Source organism: Juglans microcarpa x Juglans regia, chromosome 3D (assembly GCF_004785595.1).
Source record: "Juglans microcarpa x Juglans regia isolate MS1-56 chromosome 3D, Jm3101_v1.0, whole genome shotgun sequence".
NCBI classification, from domain to species: Eukaryota; Viridiplantae; Streptophyta; class Magnoliopsida; order Fagales; family Juglandaceae; genus Juglans; species Juglans microcarpa x Juglans regia.
Window position 1 is genome coordinate 3,551,668 of NC_054598.1, and position 6,000 is coordinate 3,557,667.

A 6,000-nucleotide genomic window follows, 5' to 3' on the forward strand; every position below is an offset into this window, starting at 1 on the left:
AATTAAATGGCCTTTCTAGTAATGCCCCTCTCACCATGCCTGCAAGGTATAACTACAGTACCTATGCATGCACTTAAGTGTTCTTGAAAAGTTACAGAGAAAGAAAAAATATATATATATTCCACTTATAACAGTATATATAATTATTATTGTAAGTCCTCCTAATTTTGCTTTTTCCTTCACATAATTATAGCCGCATGCGACTTAAGGCTCAAAGTTTCTGTAGCGCTATCATTAGTCCGGAGCATCGATCAATATCAATAATTTTCTGCAATTATAAAAAATAAGGGCAGTACCATAGACAATATTGTAAATTAAACTCATGATCCGTACTTAATTTGGTAACGTTTATTTAAAGTAAACGTTAATTAGTAATAAATTAAAATTAAAAATGATATTTTTAGTAGTGTGCATACAATAATTTTTTTTTTAAAAATGAGTAAATATGAGATTTATGTGAAAAAAAAAACATCATTTTTTAATAGTGAACTCTTCAATGATCTCAACTATTTTTTTAAAAAATGTGTATAATGTTTGTCTAACGCATGATTGTATCTAACATTACACAATTAAAATATACGTAATTTATAATACATAGCCGTGACATCATGCATGCATAATATTGTTGGATCTTACCTCCATGGAATATGAGCCTGATCATGATACGAACTCCAATAACAGGAAACCTTGGGATCAGACCTTGAAATCGTCAACACAAAGAAAGACCTCAAACCTGAGATCCCTTGCTCTCATTAATTAATCTAGTACACGATTTTTTTAATATCACCACCTCCCACGTTGAAGTAGAAGACTGAACAAAAGTCATAGTGTTCGTGTTTTCCTGGTAAGCTCAAAAGTTATATTCTATATATAATTATATATTAAACTGATCCTAATAAATTATTATTTTTTTAATTTTATAATCGTACGTTAGTTATTAATTAATTATTAGTAGTCATGTCTAAAGGTTGAACGAAAATGAAATTATATATATTATTAATATATGCTAATTACCTCTATGATCCGGAGGCCATCGAAATTCAAGTACTACTTGATCCACATGAGCTAGCTAGGTCGGTTAATTGAGCAGTAGGCGCTGTTGATGATATCAAACCTTTGGTTTCTCGCTTTATGACTCAATTTCCGGCAGCTCATGAGGCGAGCACCTGCCAGGAATTACTGCGCGCCACGTACGGCCACTATCGGCCGGAGCTCAAAGAACTAGGAAATAATTAAATAAAGCGACCATGATTTTGCTTAATTTCGGCCTTCTAGTTTTTCCTTTTTCTCTTCCTTTGATCTTGGCAATTGCTTTGATTCAGCTATATATATATATATATATATATATATATATATATATATATATCATTAATTAATAATGGAAATACCTGCAATATTGCATAACATGTACACAAAACTTCGATCCATTAATGGAACCTTTTTTTTCTTGGTGATCTCTCTGCGTTGAAATATGGTGATATGCGCTGAAATTCCACGTGGAGCAGCTCGTACTATATATATTAGCCTAGAAATTTATAATGTGGTTCAAAATAATTCATTTACACGTTACACAATCTATACATATAATAAAAAAATAAAGATAATATGTGGTCTCATTTTGTCATCTTATTTTGACCGTTCAAGCATTTAATTTTTTTTTCTTATTGATTAAGGAAAAAACTATTAGTGTATTGATTTCTTTTATATTTTTAAAAAATGTTTAAAAATATGAATAAAAAATTTAAAAAAGAAATTTTGCTCAGGGGCATGCCCATCGATCTCTTGGGTGGCACCTAGCAGCACTCTAAATAAAATTGAGACTGTAATTAGTTTTCTCATTGCATTTGGACCATCTTATAATAATTATATGGCCAGTTCGCAGGCTATAATCCATGAACTTGTTTTTCTCAGTTGTATGCACCATCTAATCCATCGCGTATAAAAGTAAGATTCGCGTTTCACTACAACAGAATGTGTGTTTTGTGACAGAGAAAACTGTCACAAAAAAATGGCAAACTGTCACTAAACATATTTGGTGACGGTTTGAAACCGTCACCATGACCGTCACCTAAAGTGCGTCACAGAAAATATTTGGTGACGGTTTACTGTTCAACCGTCACAAAAAATATTTTTAGTGACAGTTGGAAGTGTTCCGTTCGGTACAACGTTCGAACGTTCCTTTTTTTGTGACGGTTATGAACTGTCACAGAAAATCATGTTCGGACATAAAATCAAACGTTTGGACGTTATACCCGACCGATTGGCGTTCGAATGAGAGAAGTTGACGTTCGTTGGATATCGTGTTCGAACGTATAAAATTTACGTTCGAATGTTAATGCGTCCGAACGTTAATTACATTAAACGTTCGAATATTTGTTCGAACGTAAACGTAAATGTTCAAACGTAGCGCGTTTAATGTTCGGACGTTATTTCGAATGTAAATGAAGGAGCGTCCGAATGCAAGTTCTTTGTTCGAACATTAGTCGCTTTACCGTTCGAACGGTTTGTTCGTTTTAGCGTGAGTACGTTCGAACGATTCAATTGTATTTACGTTCGAACGTTTGTTACAGTGTGAACCAACGTTCGAACGATTTTTATTTACATTCGAACGTACAGATCAGAAATACTAATTTCATAAAATTTAAAAACATAATACCAATTGTATCATATTACATACCCAATTAACAAGTAACAATGTCTTATAAAAGTACAAAATTAGATATTAAAACTAGTCAGAAATATTGATAAAATTTATTTCTTCTTTTTCCCTCGCCCACGGGGATTCTGTTGCAATGACATAACATGTTCCATTTGCACCATCATCTCCCGTTGCACTTGCTCTTGCACTTCATTGCGTATTCTTTCCTCCTGGTCTCTCTGTTGGTCCTGCAAACGCGTCTCTAAATGAGACTGTCGTTCTAAGAGAGACTCTAACTCTTGTTGTCTCGACCTCATATACTCATTCTCACGCCGTGCAGTTTCTAAATCTGCCGTAAGATTATTAATTTGTGAAGCCGATGAGGTTGAGGAGGATGAACATTTATGCTTGATAGATCGTCTCAAACCTCTTGCCATACTAGACTGCGGCCCGAGCACTTGCATAAATATGTCTATGTCACTAGGAGAGGATTCCTCAGAAGCCGACTGCATCTCCAACATTTTGCTCTGCAATTTAAAAGGTAATGATCGTAAATAATTAGTAACGTATTAAAAGAAATAGAAATAAGAAATAAACTATTAAAATATTATATAAATAATTTATTTAACAAAATTAACACTGCTTACATAATTATCTGCAGTGACAGGATCCATCCACTCACTATGCTCATTAGTGTGAGCAGCAGCATAGACATGAATGAGGGAAAAGTTTTCAGGATCATCACGTTTCTAACAAAGCGAGAATATTAGCAATTTTAAAAAGATAATATTAGTACTTATCAGAAATAATATCAGGAAAATAAATGAATTCTATAATTTTTTAATTACCATTTTTTCAGCAAGACGGTGGAATGACCTTGAACCGGCACGATGGTGGACAGTCAGAACGGATCTATTCTGTGCATTTGTAGAACAACAGAATGTGTGTTCTGTCCGACCTTGACTCTCCTCTCTAGGGGTGATACCCGCCCCCTACGGGGCGGGGCCACCCCTCCCCCGCCCCCCGCCCCCGCATATGCGGGGGTGGGGAATTTCTCCCCGGACCCCGCCCCGCATGGCGGGGGCGGGGTCCCCCGTCCGTTGGGCCGGGGTGCGGGGGTGGACCCCCACCCGTCCGCACCCCCCGCCCCCATACTGGGCCTTCGGCCCAGTACATTTTTCTGGGAATTTCGAAACCCTAAATTAATTTAGGGGTTTCAAAGATTAAAACCCCTAAATTAATTTAGGGGTTTCAAAGATTAAAACCCCTAAATTAATTTAGGGTATTTCGAAACCCTAAATTAATTTAGGGGTTTCAAAGATTAAAACCCCTAAATTAATTTAGGGTTTCGGATTGGGCTATTTAGGGAATTTCGAAACCCTAAATTAATTTAGGGGTTTCAAAGATTAAAACCCCTAAATTAATTTAGGGTTTCGGATTGGGCTATTTAGGGAATTTCGAAACCCTAAATTAATTTAGGGGTTTCAAAGATTAAAACCCCTAAATTAATTTAGGGTATTTCGAAACCCTAAATTAATTTAGGGGTTTCAAAGATTAAAACCCCTAAATTAATTTAGGATTTCGGATTGGAGCCCTAGACACAATAATATTGAAATTCAGTGATTTACAGTTTTACACACATTATATAATGCAAAAAAAAAAAAAAAATCACAGCACACAATTCACGGGTCACATTCAAAATTTCAAAGATCAAACCACATGCACAATCTAAACTCCACAGCACACAATTCACAAAATCCCATCCTCCATCTCCAATAAACCCCATCCTTCCTCCAATCTCCATTAAATATGTAAATAAAAAAAAAAATTGATTTAAAAATTTGGGTTTCTTACGGCTTACCTTCGGAGATGAAGAGAGAGGAACCGGAGAGAGAGAGAGGTGATGGACCGGGCGGCGGCTCACGGCTGCGAGAAGTAACTCAGAGAGAGAGAGAGGCGAGAGCGAGCTGCGCCGCTGCGAGCGAGAGTGAGAGCCGAGAGGTGAGAACTGAGATGCGAAGTAGACGTCGTCTGCGTAAGGGACCAAGGGTTTCGGTTTTAATTTTAAACCCAGGCATGAAACGACGTCGTTTCATGCCTGGGTTTTTTTTTTTTTTTTTTTAAATATATGTAAATAACGTATAATATATAATATAATTATATATAATTATAATTATATATATAATAATATCAGCGGGGCGGGGCGGGTTATATCCGGGGCGGGGGTCACCCCAGCCCGCCCCCGCCCCCGGATGTTGCCCCAGATGAGGGCGGGTGGCCCCGCCGCCCGCATCTGACGGGCGGGGTGATCCGCCCCGCCTAACGGAGGCGGGGCGAAAGCGGGTCGGGGCAGCGGGGGCGGGGCCCCGCTGCCCACCCCTACTCCTCTCAAGGCCGAAGAGACTATGACAGTCAAGCAATTAGACCAAAATTTACAAATTATAATTGTTATATATAATTTTAAAGGTTATTATATAATTTTAATTATTATCATTCCACAATTATAATCTTAATTGTTATACTTAATTGAGTGAGTTATTTACTTATATAGACAATAAGTATATAATTTTTATATAAGAATATATTTGATCCTTATTTCCTTTCTCTTTAGTTTATAATAAATAAGTATATTTACATATTCAAACTCTACTTATTTAGTAGTTTCAAGACTTTTTTATTGAAGAGTATTTTAAAGGTTATATTATAATTTTAATTATTATCATTCTTAAAATATAATTTAAATTGTTATACTTAAATTGTAAAAGAAGTATAATATTATTTTAAATATTATAATTCTTAAAGAGTTAGTTTTATTTGTTATTACTTAATTTTAAATATTATTATAAATATTTAATTATCATTCTTAAATTTCAATGGTTATACAATAATTTTAATTATTATAATTCTTAAAGAGTTACTTTTATTTGTTATTACTTAATTTGAAATATTATTATCACAATTTTTCAAATCCATATCACAAAAACACATTGTATAAATATCATAAAATTCAAATAAAGACAAGAAATAAAAATTTTTTCTTACCAAACTCAACTCTCTCTAACTCTCTAACTCAACTCTCTCTCTCTCTCTGTGTTGCGCGCACGAGAGTAGAAAAAATGATCCGCTTCCTCCCGTGCGCGTACTGATTAAGTTCTAAAATTATTAGTTTAAACGTTCGAACGTTTAAGTTTTACGTCCGAACGTTATTTGCTAAAATTATTAGTTTAAACGTTCGAACGTTTAAGTTGTACGTCCGAACGTTATAAGCTAAAATTTCCCCCGCTCATAGCGTTCGGACGTTTACAGTACACGTTCGAACGTACCCTTCTTATTTATAACATAAAATCTAGCGGGAAAGTTCC